This window comes from Giraffa tippelskirchi, chromosome 14, assembly GCF_054371585.1.
Source record: "Giraffa tippelskirchi isolate mGirTip1 chromosome 14, T2T-mGirTip1v1.2.pri, whole genome shotgun sequence".
In the NCBI taxonomy this organism is placed as follows: Eukaryota; Metazoa; Chordata; class Mammalia; order Artiodactyla; family Giraffidae; genus Giraffa; species Giraffa tippelskirchi.
The window spans coordinates 47,866,940-47,887,434 of NC_137288.1; the positions used below are offsets into that span (position 1 = coordinate 47,866,940).

A 20,495-nucleotide genomic window follows, 5' to 3' on the forward strand; every position below is an offset into this window, starting at 1 on the left:
TAACTACAAAATGGAGTTGGTAATACTCATATCACAGGGTTGAAAGAATTAAATGAAATTCTATGTAAAATGTCTAATAGGGTGACTGACACGGTGGAAGATGCTCAGTTAAGGTAACTCTCAGGGACATGGGTTCGATCCCTGCTCCAGGAAGATTCCATATGCTGTGGAGCAGCTAATTTCCTAGGCCACAACCACTGAGCCCACGCTCTAGAGCCTGTGCTCCTCAACAAGAGAAGTCACCACAACGAGAAGCCTGAGCACCACTAGAGACTGGCCCCCGCTCACCGAAATCAGAGAAGGCCCACAGGTGGCAACAAAGGCCTAGCGCAGTTAAAACTTAAAATTTTTTTTAAAAAAAAGATAACTCTTGAGACTTCCCTGGTAGTAGAGTGGTTAAGACTTCATGCTTCTAAGGCAAGGGATGCAAGTTCGATCCCCTATCAGGGAACTAAGATCCCATGTGCAGCACAGAAAAAAAAAAAAAAGAAAAGGTAACTCGTTATTTGTAGTTTTTTCAAGTGATAGTGACTTAAGTTGCCTAAATATTTTTTTTAAACTTTAGAAATACTTGATTTTTCAAGTAATTTAAATGATGTGGTGATGATCATTTTGTAATATATAGAAAGATCAAATCACTAGGCAGTGATTTGTGAACTAACATAGCATTGTAGGTCAAATATACTTTAAAAACAAGCTCAAAGAAAAAGAGATCAGATTTGTGGGGACCAGAGGTGAAGTTGGGGGTGGAGAAATTGGATGAAGACCATCAAAAGGCACAAACTTCCAATTATAAAGTAAATAAGTACTAGGAATGTAATGTGTGTGTGTGCTTGGTTGCTCAGTCTTGTCCAACTCTATAACCCCATGGACTGTAGCCCACCAGGCTCCTCTGTCCATGGAATTTTCCAGGCAAGAATACTGGAGTGGGTTGCCATTTCCTTTTCCAGGGGATATTCCCAACCCAGGGATCGAACCCCTGTCTCCTGCATTCCAGGTGGGTTCTTTACCACTGAGCCACCCAGGAAACAGAGATGTAATGTACAACATAATAAATATAATTAACACTGCTGTATGTTATATATGAAAGCTATTATAGTAAATCCTAAGAGTTCTCATCAAGAGGAAAATTTTTTTCTATATCTTTAATTTTGTGTCTATATGAGATGATGTATTTTAACTAAACCTCTTATGGTAATCATTACTTCTTGTAATAATGATGTATGTAAGTCAAACCATTATGCTGTATATTTAAAACATACACAGTGCTGTATTCAATTATATCCCAGTAAAACTGACAGAAAAAAGATATAATTCACTTACCACATTTAAAATATACCCCCCAAATTATTTAAGTGATTTATTTTTAGCACCAAAAATATCAGTGACATTTTTGTCACTATCAGAAAATTAGCATAATGTCACAGTTATAAAAATGAATAATGATTTAAAGCATAATCATTCATTAAATTATTTCCCCAATGTCACATCACATGGGCAAGTCTTAATTTTGGTGACTAGCTTATCTATACCTCTTATTTGCAAACTATGAAGAGGCTTGTTATCACTCACATGTTATCACTGTATGTACAGTAGTTGGATTTTTTAAAAGATTTGTTTGATGTGGACCACTTTTAAAGTCTTTATTCAATTTGTTACAATATTGCTTCTGTTTTATGTTTTGGTTTAATGGCTGCGAGGTATGCGGGGTCTTAGCTCCCCAACCAGGCATTGAACCTGCATCCGCTGCATTGGAAAGTGAAACCTTAACCACTAGACCTCCAGGGAAGTCCCCAGTTGAATTTTTTTTTTTTCAGTTTGCTTCAGTAGCTCTCAGCTTTCCCATGAAGATTCAAGGCAATCCATTTGTCTTTTTTTTTTTCCTGAAAACTTTTCGTAAATTATAAATACTATACACTGGCCAAATCTTTTCTGTATTTCCATATAGGACACATAAATCAGTATCTATATGAAGAGTTTCACTAACAAAAGGAGTTTATCTGGTTCCAGAACCAGTTTTATTGCACATTGAGTTTCCACGGTTCAGCCAAAAGTCTGAGGATAAAGACTTGCTGCAAAAAGTCTTGACTAGTTCTCAAGCACTTTCTCACATGGTTCAGTTCAGTTCAGTTCAGTCGCTCAGTCGTGTCCGACTCTCTGCGACCCCATGAATTGCAGCACGCCAGGCCTCTCTGTCCATCACCAACTCCCGGAGTCTATCCAAACCCATGTTCATCAAGTCGGTGGTGCCATCCAACCATCTCATCCTCTGTCGTCCCCTTCTCCTCCAGCCTGCAATCCCACCCAGCATTAGGGTCTTTTCCAATGAGTCAACCCTTCGCATGAGGTGGCCAAAGTATTGGAGCTTCAGCTTCAACATCAGACCTTCCAATGAACACCCAGGATTGATCTCCTTTAGGATGGATTGATTGGATCTCCTTGCAGTCCAAGGGACTCTCAAGAGTCTTCTCCAACACCACAGTTCGAAAGCATCAATTCTGCGGCGCTCAGCTTTCTTCACCGTCCAACTCTCACATCCATACATGACCACTGGAAAAACCATAGCCTTGACTAGACGGACTTGTGTTGGCAAAGTAATGTCTCTGCTTTTAAACATGCTATCTAGGTTGGCCATAACCTTCCTTCCAAGGAGTAAGCGTCTTTTAATTTCATGGCTGCAGTCACCATCAGCAGTGATTCTGGAGCCCAAAAAAGTAAAGTCTGACACTGTTTCCACCGTTTCCCCATCTATTTCCCATGGAGTGATGGGACCAGATGCCATGATCTTAGTTTTCTGAACGTTGAGCTTTAAGCCAACTTTTTCACTCTCCTCCTTCATCTTCATCAATAAATGCAAAAGTTAGAAATAGCCACTGGTACAATCATTGTGGGTGCATATTCCTCCCATAGCATATTTGAACAAGGGACTTGCAGTTTACAGAGAAAGCTGGCCAGGTGTTTAGAACTGTATCCAGAAACCTGAGCAAATTAGTGGAAAGACAGTCTTGTTATTTCTATAAATACACTAGAGTACATTTTGATTTTACACCTGAGGAACTAATTAGATTAAGTTTGTTTGTAAGGTTTGGGGTTAAGAAAATACTGTCAGTGAAGGGTTTTTCTTAGGACTTCTTAATTAATTCATCTGCAAAGTTACCAGATCCCAGTCAAAGAAGATTTGAAGTTTTACAAAACTCGAGATAACTATCAAAGAGCTAGAACAGCTTTATCATCTCTAAATAAAGCCTCAGTGAAGCTGTATCCTGAGGAATCAAAATCTGCATTTTTTAATTTTAAAAATATGTGTTTATTTATTTGTGCTGGGTCTTAGTAGCAGCACATGGGATCTTTAGTTGTGGCATGTGGGTTTTTTTTTTTTTTAAGTTGAGGCATGTGAACTCTTAGTTGCAGCATATGGGATCTGGTTCCCTTACCAAGGATCGAACCCGGGCCCCCTGCATTGGGAGTATGGAGTCTCAGCCACTGGACCAACAGAGAAGTCCAAAAATCTACATTTTAAAATTAACCCTAATTGAAAGGTGATCAACTGTCTCAGGTGACCTGAGGCAGAAGATTTCTCAGGCTAAAGGATTTCAGTGCTGTATCCAGTACAGTTTAGTTCAGTTCAGTCACTCAGTTGTGTCCGACTCTTTTTGACCCCATGGACTGCAGCACGTTAGGCTTCCCTGTCCATCACCAACTCCTGGAGCTTTCTGTATCCAGTACAGTCACAGGCAAACCAGGACAGTTGGTCATCCTACCCTATGGTCTGATATATATCATTAGACAGAATACCTGGATTTTTTCATGCCTCAAAAATCTACCTGGCTTGCCTGACTCTGTAAGCTTTTATTATAATTGCCTATTTGGCGTCCTTGATCTGGAGACAATATTGTATAATTACTAGACAAGCATCACTAATTGAAATATTCTGTGGTTCTTATGCTTTGTGCCTCATGCTGATAGCCCCACATGGATACTTCTATATCCAGGTTCATGTTGCTTTAGGCATTTAGCTATTAGACTGAACTCAGCAAAGCAAGACGACCAAAATTAACCTTTTCAGTGGATTCTGTCTTGGTTGTGCTGTAATCATCTAAGCTAGATATGATATCAAAAAATGTATAAAAACAGTTTCGTGTGAAAGTAGATTGTAAACAGTTTGCCTGCCTTTCTGCCTACCTTCCTACAAATATTAAGTTAAATGGAGTACATGCCGTGAGGTTGTAATTCACCTCCACAAGGATTTATTGAATGATTTTCCTGGGCCAGGCCCTGTGCTAGGTGCTGGAACTCCAAGAATGAATGAGAGGGCTTCCCCGGGTGGTGCAGTGGATAAGAATCCGCCTGCCAATGCAGGGGACACAGGTTCGACCCCTGGTCTGGGAAGATTCCACCTGCCTCAGAGGAACTAGTTTTGTGAGCCACAACTACTGAGCCCAAGCTCTGGAGCTCACAACTTCTGAAGCCTGCACGCCTAGAGCCTGTGCTCCCCAACAAGAGAAGCCTGTGCACCGCAATGAAGAGTAGCCCCCACTTGCCACACTAGAGAAGACCTGTGTGCACCAGCAAAGATCCAGCACAACCAAAAATAAATAAATGAATAAGAATGAATGAGAAATAGTTCTGCCCTCAGAAACATTCCATCTAATGGAAAGGGAAACGGGCATTGGTTGCTTTTGATTTGCTACTGTCTCCCCCTGATCCATTCTCTTCCTCTCTCTGCCTTGCTCCACAATTCAAGGATTGTTCTCTGTTAGCTGCATCTCTGGGGCTGTCTGGCTCTGTGGATTCTGACTGAGTTCAGCCAGTGGGAGGTGCTATTTTGGCATATATATATATATATATATATACTTTGAAAGTGAAAGTCGCTCAGTCGTGTCCGACTCTTTGTGACCCCATGGGCTATACAGTCCATGGAATTCTCCAGGCCAGAATACTGGAGTAGGTAGGCTATCCCTTCTCCAGGAGATTTTCCCAACCCAGGGATCGAACCCAGGGATCGAACCCAGGTCTCCTGCATTGCAGGCAGATTCTTTAGCAACTAAGCTATCAGGGAAGCCCCCTATATATACACTTTGTTAATAATCCAATGGTATCTTTAAAATGAAACAATTTAAGATAAGCAAACTGTAAATTGAAAACTCTAAAGTAAAACTTGACAATATCTTTATGTTGTCAAGACCCAACAGTGCTCAATAGAATCATTTTAAATATTTAAGTAAATTTTAAATGGTCTTTGTTGTGGTCTGGCACTTTTAAAATTCTGATGTTTTACAAATTCTATTTCATTAGTTGTTCAAGCTCCTGTCCTTTTCTTAACTATTTACTTATTTAGTTGCACTGTTGTCTTAGATGAGGGATGCGGGGTTTTAGTTGTGGCATGCAAACGAAGCATGAGAACTCTTAACTGTGGGATGTGAGAATCTAGTTTCCTGACCAGGAATTGAACCCTGGGCCCCCTGCATTGGGAGCACAGAGTCTTAGCCACTGGACCACCAGGGAAGTCCTTCAAGCTCCTCTTCTGTAGCGTGCTATTATTATGAAGCCCAATTGTATCACTGCTCCCCAAAGAGTTTTAAAATAAGTTCTAATTTGAAGAAAAGAGCATTCTACACATAGAAAGTTCAAAAATAAAAAGCGATGAAGGACACATTTCAGGATAACATGCATAATATTTTACATCACCTACTTCACAATAATTCCAGGATAGTTTCTTTTACTTTTCTTCTGTTTTTTTTTTCCAAAATTTTTATTGCTGAATATATTTTATTCATGAAATGTATTCCAATATCATAGTAATTTTTCATATACCTTTAGTAAAAGGTATATTAAGGAAATTCCCCGGCAGTTCAATGGTTAAGACTCAATGCTTCTACTGCAGGAGGCATAGGTTTGGTTTTAGTCCCTGGTTGGGGAAAAAAAAAAAAATCCTGCATGCTGTGTGGTATGGCCACTAAGTGACTAATAATTTCACTTTTTTCATATATGTGTGTGTGCATGCTTAGTCACTCCAGTTATGTCTGATCTTTGCAAACCCATGGACTGTGGCCCACCATGCTCTTCTGTGTGTATGTATGTGTATATATATATATATATATATATATACACACATACAAACATAAGTAAATGTTTCTTTTTTTTTTAATAAATTTATTTAGTTTAGTTGGGGGCTAATTACTTTACAAAATTGTAGTAGTTTTTGCCATACATTGACATGAATCAGCCATGGGTCTACATGTGTTCCCCCTCCTGGACCCCCCTCCCACCTCCCTCCCCATCCCATCCCTCCCGGCCATCCCATTGCCCCAGCCCTGAGCATCTGTCCCATGCATCGAACATGGAATGGTGTTCTGTTTCACATATGATAATATACATGTTTCAATGCTATTCTCCCAGATCGTCCCACCCTCACCTTCTCCCTCAGAGTCCATAAGACTGTTCTATGCATCTGTGTCTCTTATTCTGTCTCGCATATAGGGTTATCGTTACCATCTTTCAAATTCCATATATATGCATTAGTATACTGTATTGGTGTTTTTCTTTCTGGCTTACTTCACTCTGTATAATGGGCTCCAGTTTCATCCATCTCAATAGAACCGATTCAAATGTATTTTTTTTAATGGCTGAGTAATATTCCATTGTGTATATGTACCACAGCTTCCTTATCCATTCGTCTGCTGATGGACATCTAGGTTGCTTCCATGACCTGGCTATTGTAAACAGTGCTGCGATGAACATTGGGGTACACGCGTCTCTTTCAATTCTGGTTTCCTTGGTGTATATGCCCAGCAGTGGGATTGCTGGGTCATATGGCAGTTCTATTCCCAGTTTTTTAAGGAATCTCCACACTGTTCTCCATAGTGGCTGTACTAGTTTGCATTCCCACCAACAGTGTAAGAGGGTTCCCTTTTCTCCACACCCTCTCCAGCATTTATTGCTTGTAGACTTTTGGATAGCAGCCATTCTGACTGGTGTGAAATGGTACCTCATTGTGGTTTTGATTTGCTTTTCTCTAATAATGAGTGATGTTGAGCATCTTTTCATGTGTTTGTTAGCCATCTGTATGTCTTCTTTGGAGAAATGTCTGTTTAGTTCTTTGGCCCATTTTTTGATTGGGTCATTTATTTTTCTGGAATTCAGCTGCAGGAGTTGCTTGTATATTTTTGAGATTAATTGTTTGTCTGTTGCTTCATTTGCTATTATTTTCTCCCATTCTGAAGGCTGTCTTTTCACCTTGCTTATAGTTTCCTTTGTTGTGCAAAAGCTTTTAATTTTAATTAGGTCCCATTTGTTTATTTTTGCTTTTATTTCCAATATTCTGGGAGGTGGGTCATGGAGGATCCTGCTGTGATTTATGTCGGAGAGTGTTTTGCCTATGTTTTCCTCTAGGAGTTTTATAGTTTCTGGTCTTACATTTAGATCTTTAATCCATTTTGAGTTTATTTTTGTGTATGGTGTTAGGAAGTGTTCTAGTTTCATTCTTTTACAAGTGGTTGACCAGTTTTCCCAGCACCACTTGTTAAAGAGATTGTCTTTTCTCCATTGTATATTCTTGCTTCCTTTGTCGAAGATAAGGTGTCCATAGGTGCGTGGGTTTATCTCTGGGCTTTCTATTTTGTTCCATTGATCTATATTTCTATCTTTGTGCCAGTACCATACTGTCTTGATGACTGTGGCTTTGTAGTAGGGCCTGAAGTCAGGCAGGTTGATTCTTCCAGTTCCATTCTTCTTTCTCAAGATTGCTTTGGCTATTCGAGGTTTCTTATATTTCCATACAAATTGTGAAATGATTTGTTCTAGTTCTGTGAAAAATACCATTGGTAACTTGATAGGGATTGCATTGAATCTATAGATTGCTTTGGGTAGTATACTCATTTTCACTATATTAATTCTTCCAATCCATGAACACGGTATATTTCTCCATCTGTTTGTGTCCTCTTTGATTTCTTTCATCAGCATTTTATAGTTTTCTATATATAAGTCTTTTGTTTCTTTAGGTAGATATATTCCTAAGTATTTTATTCTTTTCGTTGCAATGGTGAATGGTATTGTTTCCTTAATTTCTCTTTCTGTTTTCTCATTATTGGAGTATAGGAATGCAAGGGATTTCTGTGTGTTAATTTTATATCCTGCAACTTTACTATATTCATTGATTAGCTCTAGTAATTTTCTGGTAGAATCTTTAGGGTTTTCTATGTAGAGGATCATGTCATCTGCAAACAGTGAGAGTTTTACTTCTTCTTTTCCTATCTGTATTCCTTTTATTTCTTTTTCCGCTCTGATTGCTGTGGCCAAAACTTCCAAAACTATGTTGAATAGTAGTAGTGAAAGTGGGCATCCTTGCCTTGTTCCTGACTTTAGGGGGAAATGCTTTCAATTTTTCACCATTGAGGATAATGTTTGCTGTGGGTTTGTCATATATAGCTTTTATTATGTTGAGGTATGTTCCTTCTATTCCTGCTTTCTGGAGGGTTTTTATCATAAATGGATGCTGAATTTTGTCAAAGGCTTTTTCTGCATCTATTGAGATAATCATATGGTTTTTATCTTTCAATTTGTTAATGTGGTGTATTACATTGATTGATTTGCAGATGTTAAAGAAACCTTGCATTCCTGGGATAAAGCCCACTTGGTCATGATGTATGATCTTTTTAATATGATGTTGGATTCTGTTTGCTAGAATTTTATTAAGGATTTTTGCATCTATGTTCATCAGTGATATTGGCCTGTAGTTTTCTTTTTTTGTGGCATCTTTGTCTGGTTTTGGAATTAGGGTGATGGTGGCCTCATAGAATGAGTTTGGAAGTTTACCATCTTCTGCAATTTTCTGGAAGAGTTTGAGCAGGATAGGTGTTAGCTCTTCTCTAAATTTTTGGTAGAATTCTGCTGTGAAGCCATCTGGTCCTAGGCTTTTGTTTGCTGGAAGATTTCTGATTACAGTTTCGATTTCTGTGCTTGTGATGGGTCTGTTAAGATCTTCTATTTCTTCCTGGTTCAGTTTTGGAAAGTTATACTTTTCTAAGAATTTGTCCATTTCTTCCAAGTTGTCCATTTTATTGGCATATAGCTGTTGGTAGTAGTCTCTTATGATCCTTTGTATTTCTGTGGAGTCTGTTGTGATCTCTCCATTTTCATTTCTAATTTTGTTGAGCTGATTCTTCTCCCTTTGTTTCTTGATGAGTCTGGCTAATGGCTTGTCAATTTTGTTTATCTTCTCGAAAAACCAGCTTTTAGTTTTGTTGATTTTTGCTATGGTCTCTTTTGTTTCTTTTGCATTTATTTCTGCCCTAATTTTTAAGATTTCTTTCCTTCTACTGACCCTGGGGTTCTTCATTTCTTCCTTCTCTAGTTGCTTTAGGTGTAGAGTTAGTTTATTTATTTGATTTTTTTCTTGTTTCTTGAGGTACATCTGTATTGCTATGAACCTTCCCCTTAGCATTGCTTTTACAGTGTCCCATTGGTTTTGGGTTGTTGTGTTTTCATTTTCATTCGTTTTTATGCATAATTTGATTTCTTTTTTGATTTCTTCTGTGATTTGTTGGTTATTCAGAAGCGTGTTGTTTAGCCTCCATATGTTGGAATTTTTAATAGTTTTTTTCCTGTAATTGAGGTTTAATCTTACTGTATTGTGGTCAGAGAAGATGGCTGGGATGATTTCAATTTTTTGGAATTTACCAAGGCTAGATTTATGGCCCAGGATGTGATCTATCCTGGAGAAAGTTCTGTGTGCACTTGAGAAAAAGGTGAAATTGATTTTCTGGGGGTGGAAAGTCCTGTAAATATCTATTAAATCTAATTTGTCTATTGTATCATTTAAAGTTTGTGTTTCCTTGTTAATTTTCTATTTAGTTGATCTATCCATATGTGTGAGTGGAGTTTTAAAGTCTCCCACTATTACTGTGTTATTGTTAATTTCCCCTTTCATACTTGTTAGTATTTGCCTTATATATTGTGGTGCTCCTATGTTGGGTGCATATATATTTATAATTGTTACATCTTCTTCTTGGATTGATCCTTTGATCATTATGTAGTGTCCTTCTTTGTCCCTTGTCACAGCCTTTATTTTAAAGTCTATTTTATCTGAAATGAGTATTGCGACTCCTGCTTTCTTTTGGTCTCCGTTTGCATGAAATATGTTTTTCCATCCCTTCACTTTCAGTCTGTATGTGTCCCTAGTTTTGAGGTGGGTCTCTTGTAGACAGCATGTATAGGGGTCTTGTTTTTGTATCCATTCAGCCAGCCTTTGTCTTTTGGTTGGGGCATTCAACCCATTTACATTTAAGGTAATTATTGATAAGTATGATCCCGTTGCCATTTACTTTGTTGTTTTGAGTTCGTGTTTAAACATTCTTTCTGTGTTTCCTGTTTAAAGATCCTTTAGCATTTGTTGGAGAGCTGGTTTGGTGGTGCTGAATTCCCTCAGCTCTTGCTTGTCTGTAAAGCTTTTGAATTCTCCTTCATATCTGAATGAGATCCTTGCTGGGTACAGTAATCTGGGTTGTAGATTATTCTCTTTCATTACTTTAAGTATGTCCTGCCATTCCCTTCTAGCCTGAAGAGTTTCTATTGAAAGATCAGCTGTTATCCTTATGGGGATCCCCTTGTGTGTTATTTGTTGTTTTTCCCTTGCTGCTTTTAATATTTGTTCTTTGTGTTTGATCTTTGTTAATTTGATTAATATGTGTCTTGGGGTGTTTTGCCTTGGGTTTATCCTGTTTGGGACTCTCTGGGTTTCTTGTACTTCTGTGACTATTTCCTTCCTCATTTTAGGGAAATTTTCAACTATTATCTCCTCAAGTATTTTTTCATGGCCTTTCCTTCTATCTTCTTCTTCTGGGACTCCTATGATTCGAATGTTGGGGCGTTTCATATTGTCCCAGAGGTCCCTGAGGTTTTCCTCATTTCTTTTGATTCTTTTTTCTTTTTTCCTCTCTGCTTCGTTTATTTCCACCATTCTATCTTCTACCTCACTTATCCCATCTTCTGCCTCCGTTATTCTACTGTTGGTTCCCTCCAGAGTATCTTTTATCTCCTTTATTTCATTATTCATTATATATTGACTCCTTTTTATTTCTTCTAGGTCCTTGATAAACATTTCTTGCACCTTCTCAGTCCTTGTCTCCAGGCTATTTATCTGTAACTCCATTTTGCTTTCAAGATTTTGGATCATTTTTATTATCATTATTCTAAATTCTTTTTCAGATAGATTCCCTATCTCCTCCTCTTTGGTTTGGTTTGGTGGGCATTTCTCATTTTCCTTTACTTGCTGAGTATTTCTCTGCCTTTTCATCTTGTTTAGATTGCTGTGTTAGGCGTGGGCTTTCTGTATTCTGGTAGTTTGAAGTTCTTCTTTATTGTGGAGGTTCCTCACTGTGGGTGGGGTTGGACGGGTGGCTTGTCAAGGTTTCCTGGTTGAGGGAGCGTGTGTCGGTGTTCTGGTGGGTGGAGCTGGATTTCTTCTCTCTAGAGTGCAATGGAGTGTCCAGTATTGAGTTTTGAGATGTCTATGGATTTGGTGTGCCTCTGGGCAGCCTGTATATTGATGCTCAGGGCTATGTTCCTGCGTTGCTGGAGAATTTGCGTGGTATGTCTTGCTCTGGAACTTATTGGCTCTTGGGTGGAGCTTGGTTTCAGTGTATATGTGGAGGCTATTGGATGATCTCTTATTAATTAATGTTTCCCCTGGCTTTCAGTCTTATTCTTGCAGTAGCCTCAAGACTTCTCCATCCATACAGCATCAATAATAAAACTTTTAGGTTAATGGTGAAAAGATTCTCCAGAGTGAGGGATACCCAGAAAGGTTCACTGAGTTACATGGAGAGGTGAAGTGGGGGGGGTAGTTTGAGGTGACCAGGAGGAGAAGAGGGGGACTCAAACGTGGAGAGAGCAGTCTAGCCAGTAAGCACTTCCCTCTGTGCTCTCCACAGTCTGGAACCCTCAGAGCGGTTCACAGAGATACAAAGAGAGGGGGGAGGAAGGTAATAGAGGTGAGCATGAGTAGAAAGGGAGGAATCAAGAGGGGAGAGAGAGATCTGGGCAGTATTCTGTTCCCTAAGTGTTCTCCGGTACCCAGAACACCCTCAGAGATTCACAGAATTGGGTTGAGAAGAGAAGGAGGAGGGTGGGAGATAGAGGTTCCCTGCTTTCGAAGATAATGCGCTGTCTTTCTGGATGCCTGACGTCCTCTGCCAGCGTTCAGAAGTAGTTTTGTGAAGTTTGCTCAGCGTTCAGATGTTCTTTCAATAAATTTGTGGAGGAGAGAGTGGTCTCCCCGTCCTATTCCTCCACCATCTTAGCCCCGCTCCTCTTCTGTTTTTTTAAAAGGCTACTTTTTAATAAATTTACACATAACCCAAAAATATTCCCTAGTCTTTTTGCCTTCCAGCATCACATTTTCCTTTAATAGTCAAATAAGGATAATTCATCCTGGCAAGTCTGTCGGCAATAACCCAAAGAGCTTTCATAATGGCTCCCAATCTATCTGTAAGCTCCATGTATAATTTCTTGGCCCAATTTTAATATTTTAGTTGTGTTGTCTTCTTCTTCCAAAAATTTACAGTCAGTACACAGGAAGAGTTGTTTTTTTTTTCCATATAGAAAAAGTTGAATTTGCTCAGGTAACAAGTCAAGTGATTTATTGTATTACTTATATGTTCCTGTTTGTACTTTATTATTTGATTTGTACTTGGGATTACTTTGGTAATTATGGATCAGAAGACAAGGCTGAAATGTACTATTCAATCGATACAATGATTTATTCCTCCACAGATCATTAGCATAGGCTACATCCGTGCCTGCATGCTAGGTCACTTCAGTCGTGTCCAACTCTTTGCGACCCCACGGACTGAAGCCTGCCAGGCTCCTCTGTCCATGGGACTTTCCAGGTAAAAATACTGGAGTGGGTTGCCATGCTCTCCTCCAGAGGATCTTTCCAAACTAGGGATTGAACCTATATCTCCTGCGGCTCCTGCATTGCAAGCGGATTCTTTACCACTGAGTCATGGGGGAAGCCCAGCATAGGCTATAGCTGTCCCAAAATAGTATGATATTTTGCCTATCCTGTTGCCATGGAGATCAAGAACCAAATTAAAGCATATTTGCCAGGGTCATAATGATGCAGTCAGAATTTAAAGAAAAAATTGCTTTTCAATTAGGTATAATTTTGCTCATTTGCTCTGATGGTCTGCTGATCTCTACATGTTTTGTTTTTCAGTTGCTAAGTCCTGTCTGACTCTTTGTGACCCCATGGACTGCAGTACGGCAGGCTTCCTTGTCCTTCACCATCACCCAGATTTTGCTCAAACTCATGTCCATTGAGTCAGTGATGCCATCCAACCATCTCATCCTTTGCCGCCCTCTACATGCTTTAATTTATCACTAATAAAGTCTCTTGAGCCATGAACTCACATGAGTTTTGACATTCCATGAACCCAGATACAACACATAGTCTGGCAGTCTGCTTGGGTCGGCTCCCAGATGGAAGAAGAGAGTGAAGTCTGGGATAATTCCCAAACATCTGGATCTGGTGACAGGGAGCCCATGGTAAGGCGAGCTTGAGAAGAAAAAGCTGGATTAGGAACGGTTGAGTCTGAAATTCCAGTGGGCCACACGATTCAAGAGGCAGCCAGTAGAAGGCTGGCTATGAGTGTTTGAGGTTCCAGGTCACATCAGCCAAACAAAGTGGCCTGACATTTTCCACAAGAAGAAAATCCTGGGAAATATAAACATGTAAGGCCAGGACAGAGGGAGAGGGACAGGAAAAAGACCAGGCAGGTTTCTAATGTTTGATAACGTGCCTGGCGCACAGCCAGCACTCTGAAAATACTGCGAAAGAGATGAAGACAGAACTCGGCCATGGGGGCCTAGAGTGGGTTGGTTGGGCTCAGTCCATTCTTTGTTGTTGTTCAGTTGCTAAATTGCATCTGACTGTTTGCGACTCTATGAACTGTAGCACACCAGGCTCCTCTATCTTCTACTGTCTCCTGGAGTTTGCTCAAATTCATGTCCATTGAGTCGGTGATGCCATCAGCTCTTCGCATCAAGCATTAAAGCTTCAGCTTTAGCATCAGTTCTTCCAATGAATATTCAGGGTTGATTTCCTTTAGGATTGACTGGTTTGATCTCTTTGCAGTCCTTGGGATTCTTAAGAGTCTTCTCCAGCACGGCAATTGGAAAGCATCAATTCTTCAGTGCTCACATCCATGCATGACTTTATGGTCCAACTCTCACATCCACACATGACTACTGGAAATTAAATCTATATGGTGCTGGTCTGTACAGATAAATTCTGATTTTATGATGAGGTTAAATGGGATGTAATTTCTTCACCTTATATTCAAGGTTGATGTTTTTCATGAAAGATTTTGAAATCAGGATTCAGTGCCTACTTTTGCCGCCTATGTAATATGAGCCTAAAATAATCATTTTGGTTTAGTCTGAATTTTTAAAAGAGGCTGTTGGTCAGCCTTCCAATTACATTGTGCTCTAAGACTTGATAAATCACTTTCATTCGTATTAACTAATTTGATCTGTTCAGCAACTCTATGTGGGCGATAAAGTGGCTGTAATGTGATATTTTACAGATTGACTCAAACTATGTTGAAGCTTGAGAAGAATAAATAAACAAGAATCACAGAAACTAAGACCTGGGAGTACCAGTTGAGAATATTTCTTTCAAAAATTTCTCATTTTTGGATGAGGACACAGTGAAATCCAGAGCCCACAGTGGTGAGGATTTTGATGGTACCTAATTCCTTTTTTTTTTTAACACTTCTTTTTTAATGGCTAACTCTTATTTATTTATTTTTGGCTGTGCTGGGTCTTTGTTGCTAAGCAGGCTTTCTCTAGTTGTGGGGAGCAAGGACTACTCTCTAGTCATGGTGCACGGGCTCCTCTTTGTAGTGGCTTCTCTCGTTGTGGAGCACAGGCTCTAGGACAAGAGGATTTCAGTACTTGGGGCACCTGGGCTTACTTGCTCCATGGCATGTGGAATCTTCCTGGACCAGGGATCGAACCTGTGTCCCCTGCATTCGAAGGCAGATTAACTATGCATGCCAGTTGGAAGGTTGGTGGTCCTCACTAGTCTTAACCAGCTCTCTCCAACTGGACACAGCTGACTCCATGTCCCTGGAGAAAACCTTGGGCAAACATCTTACTGCTTAACCACTGGACCACCATGGAAGTCCCTGGAACTTGGTTCTTAAATGAGTGAACTTTATACTTCACCACTTGTCCTCTCTGTTAGTGAGCTAGTCAACATTTGTCCACAAAGAGGGTAAATTTTTAAAAAATTATTTACACTCTACGTCTAAACTGTTGCTTTTTAATGTGAGTTACATCTTTGTTTATTACATGAATGACTGAATAAGGGAAGATAAAGAAAGAAGAAAGCAAAGGAGGGAGGAGGGAAGGAAAGAAATAGAGCTAGTGAATTTAATTATTACCGTTGTTGCTGAACCAAGTTCATTTCTCTTGACATTCACATAAGCCAAAGCAGTCAAGTGAGAAGATGGGAGAACAACTCCCACATCAGCCCCCTTTTGGGGTGCAATGGGCTTAGGGTCCTTGGGGGATAAAGGATAAAGAAACAGGATGGTCTGAGAGGCGGGGAACCCAGGGATCACGAGGAAAGGTGCTTGGGGCAAGGTGTGAGAATCATTACTGTCCTGTGAAGGCCTCGGCACATTCAAAAATGGAGGCACTTAGCATGACCCGAGGGTGGAATTTTTGGCCCTCTGCCATCAAAAGGTCACCAACTGGACACTCACACATGCCAGTTGGAGGGTTGGTGGTCCTAAGTAGTCTTAACCAGCTCTCTCCAACTGGACACAGCTGACTCCAAGTCCCTGGGAAACAACTTGAGCCTAAGCCTACTGCTTAGGCTGCGTGCTGCTTGGAAGATGTGCAAGTCTTAGAAAGACCTTAATTAGTGAAGGCAGGTGAAGTGGATTTAACTAATGATTACCCATGATTTCATTGTTGTTTAATCACTAAGTCATATCCAACTCTGCAACCCCATAGACTGTAACCCGCCAGGTTCCTCTGTCTATGGAGTGGGTTGCCATTTCCTTCTCCAGGGGATCTTCCTGACCGGATCTAAGCCACATTGCTGCATTGGCAGGCAGTTTCTTTACCACTGAGCCACCTGGGAAGCTCCATGGTTTCATTACAATCTACATAAGTAATGTATTTGACTCTTAATGTTTTTGTCTTTTATTTTCTCTTAGGCATTCCCTTCTTGGGGTGTGTGGGGTGCATGTGTCTGTGTGTGTTCTACCAGAGTAACACTCCCTCCCAAGCAGGAGTATGTTGTTTGACTCATGAGAGAATCCAAGTTGTGGGGAATGTGCTGACTTCACCCTCCTTCCTCGCCTTGACCACCTTACTGTGCAAGACAGTAAACCCCAGCTCATGCACAGGACCCACCCCTGCCAGGCTGCATGACTCCAGGGACTGCTGGCATTGTATCCTGGATCTAGGCTCCACAGAGGAATCAGCACAGATGACATAGCCTTCTCAGCCTGCTCTCTGCCAAATAGGTACCCAAAGGGAAGCCCAGAAGTTGTCTGGCTGTGCCAGAGGTAGGGTGGGCCAGTCTAATCAGGGATGACATGTTCATTACAGGCACACATGGAAGAGCTCTGTCCAAGCCTGACCTGTTCAAGTCCATCTGTCTGACTCCTCCATTTCTCAGTGAATACCCTGTGCATCTTTTTGTTGTCCGTGATTAAGATTACCTTGCTTCTAGGTCTCCTTGGTTACCAAGCTTTGCATGCTGCGTGCTGAGTCACTTCAGTCATGTCTGACTCTTTGCAACCCTGTGGGCTGTAGACCGCCAGGCTCCTCTGTCCATGGGGTTCTCCAGGCAAGAATACTGGAGTGGGTTACCATGCCTTCCTCCAGGGGATCTTCCCAACCCAGAGATCCAACCCACGCCTCTTATGTTTCATGCCCTGGCAGGCAGGTTCTTTTACCACTAGCGCCACCTGGGAAAGTTACCAACCTACTAGTTATTAATATAATATTTTACACCCCACTTAAATCTTGAACATAGTGATGTCATAATTATGAAAGTAACCAGATTCGCATGAAGTGTTGCCTAATCTTAAGAACAAAATGACAGCTGTGAAAACAGATGAAATAATTAGAGGAAGAAACTGTTTGGAAGCTTCAGGATATTTTAAAAGTAATTAGTACTAGTTAGCAATAAAGTTCTGTTCTCGGAAATTACACTTAAACTGGAAACATGGTGACTGCACCCATGAAATTAAAAGACACTTGCTCCTTGGAAGAAAAGCTATGACCAACCTAGACAGCATATCAAAAAGCAGAGACATTACTTTTCCAACAAAGATCCATCTAGTCAAAGCTATGGTTTTTCCAGTAGTCATGTATGGATGTGAGAGTTGGACCATAAAGAAGGCTGAACACTGAAGAATTGATGCTTTTGAGCTGTGGTGTTGGAGAAGACTCTTGAGAGTCCCTTGGACTTCAGGGAGATCAAACCAGTCAATCCTGAAGGATATCAGTCCTGAATATTCATTGGAGAGACTGATGCTGAAATTGAAGCTCCCATACTTTTTGGCCATCCAATGCAAAGAGCCAACTCATTGGAAAAGATCTTGATTCTGGGAAAGATTGAAGGCAGGAGGAGAAGGGGACGACAGAGGATGAGATGGTTGGATGGCATCATCAACTTGATGGACTTGAGTTTGAGCAAGTTCCGGGAGTTGGTGATGGACAGGGGAGCCTGGCTTGCTGCAGTCCATGGGGTCGCCGAGTCGGACACGACTGAGTGACTGAACTGAACTGAACTGATGGAATACAGAGGAAAAAGAATCTGTCACTAGAGAATGAGCCACCAGTCTTCCTAAACATTGGTTTCATTGTCAACAAAATGTGAGCTTGTTGGGACTTCCCTGGTGGTCCAGTGGTTAAGACTTCACTTTTGAATGCAGAGGGTGCCAGTTCGATCCCTGGTCCAGGAGCTAAGAGCCCACATGCCTCGAGGCCAAAACAACAACAAGAAAAAAAAAAACACACAATGGAAAAAGCATGTAGATTCCAGCCATGACTTCAAGTGAGTCCAAATTTGGACAACAGAAAAGTAACGAGAAATGTTCTCAGGGTCAGAGTTGGCACTGATGCTGCACAATTTCCTATGACTGACTTTCCCAGAACTGGACTCTTGTCTTCCTGAGAAAAAGACCCCAAGTGCTGCTTCTTCCTTTGGCCATGTGATCACCTCTCAGAATAAGACACATCTGTTTGTAGGGGTGGTTTAGATTTGCTCAAAAGTGACGTGAGGCTTCTTAACATAACAATAGTTCAGATTTTGCTTTGAGCTGATCTGTTTTCTAGCAGAGTTAAGAGGTTTCAACTAAAACAGAGAATTGCCAGATAGTCAGGACAGCTAAGGGCTTCCCAAGTGGCGCTAGTGGTAAAGAACCTGCTTGCCAGTGCAGGAGACTTGGGTTCAATCCCTGGGTCGGGAAGATCCCCTGGTGTAGGAAATGGCAACCCACTCCAGTATTCTTGCCTGGAGAATCCCCACGGACAGAGGAGCCTGGCAGGCTACAGTCCATAGCGTCACAAAGAGTTGGACATGACTGAAGCGAACTAGCACACACACAAGACAGCTAAATGAGATGTGGACAAGACTTCTGGTGTGTCTTATAATTCCCCATCCCCATGTCCAAGCAGAGCAGAGATAAACTCCAGACTGAAGGTTGCTCAGACACAAGGATCAACTTCTAAGGGCCCCAAAAGGCAGGTGAATCAGTTTAGAACAGTCAGTGTGACCTGCTAGAAAGTACTGAGCATCAATAAGTAGTGATCAATAAGTCCAATCAATAAGCATCAATAAGTCGAATCCCTCCAAACTTGGAAAAGGGGCCCCAAGACTATCTTGAGATTTCAGCTGCCAGAGACCCAGACTACAGTAGCTGCTATGGCGACTCTCTAATTGTTTTTAGAAGAATCATTTGCTGAATTTTTAGTTCAGCTAATCAATTAGTATATTGTAGTGAAATGCTCACCTATTACACTCTTTATATGCTAGATGTTATCATTTCCTCTAGTTAAAATGTTTGCATATGTTTTTTAAAATGCCAAACAACTATGTAAATAATCTTCCAAATGTTTTTTAAATTAATTTTTATTGGAGTATAGTTGTTTTACAATGTTATGTTAGTTTCTGCTGTACAGCAAAGAGAATCAGTTACTTGTATACATATACCCACTCTTTTTTAGATTCTATTCCCATATAGGTCATCACAGAGTATGGAGTAGAGGTCCCTGTGCAATACAGTAGGTCCTTATTAGTTATCTCAGAATGTTTTATCCAAGCATTTTCTTACTCTTTTTCGTATTGTTCCTTACATTTCCAACAAAGAAATTTGTTCGACCTACGAAGAGGTGTGTGTGTGTGTGTGTATGCGCGCGCACACATGTGCTCAGTCATGTCTGACTCGTTGAAACATCAAGGACTGTAGCCTGCCAGACTCCACTGTCCATGGAATTTTCCAGGCAAGAATACTGGAGTGGGTAGCCATTCCCTCCTCCAGGGGACTCTCTCAACCCAAGAATGGAACCAGTGTCTCGTGCATTGACAGGCGGATTCTTTGCCCCTGAACCACCTGGGAAGCCCGTGTAAGAAGATATATAGAAAAAATTTCAAATTAAAAAAATATTTCTAAGGCTTTAATGAGTCTTATCAAACATATCTGTGTATGTTTGTTTTGGCAACACAGATACAAACACTGTAAAATACAGAGGCATGGCCCCTGTACAAGGATGACATGCAAATGCATGAAGAATTCCATATTAAAAAAAAAAATTGTGTAAAATAAAGTAGCTCAAGGTCGCTGTTCCTGATCGTGTAGACAGCCCGCCCTCTAGTGTTTCTTTCGCGACCCTACCACATTCTAAACCATACTCTTAATCTCACAATGTTAGGTTAATAGGATTAAGAGCTGTGTCATCAAATTAATAGAACAAGGTTAAATCCCTGACACAGACAAACAGTAAATCAGAGGAAAGTGAAGGTCCTTGCAGAAGCTGGTGGCAACCTCATTGGGGAGAGCCTGCAAAGTTAGTGGTAAATATGTTAAAATTTTATTTGGTAAGTAGGGTCTTGATCCCCAGGAGAAGGGAATGGCTCCTGACTCCAGTATTCTTGCCTGGAGAATCCCTTGGGCAGAGGAACCTGGTGGGCTACAGTCCACGGGGTCACAGAGAGTCGTACACAAATGAGCGACCAACACTAAACTGAAAGGGTCTTAACAGAAAGAGAAGAATTAGCTCAAATGATAATTCTAGATGTAAAATGTGATAGCTTTGTAACTACTAGTATTTTAAAAAGACATTCCAAATGTAGATTAAATAATATAAGGTTGGTTTTTTATTCCAAAATAACAAATATATATAAAAAATATAAATATCCTTTTTGGGAGGAGTTAAGATAATCTAATTTATAGATATTTGTGAAAGCA

The 20,495-nt window shown here is 40.5% G+C and overlaps 1 pseudogene; it reads left to right on the top strand.

Moving 5' to 3' along the window:
* The first annotated feature begins 19,735 nt into the window (after positions 1-19,735).
* LOC145535012 (U6 spliceosomal RNA) lies at positions 19,736-19,832 on the top strand (annotated as a pseudogene).
* The last annotated feature ends 663 nt before the right edge of the window (positions 19,833-20,495 follow it).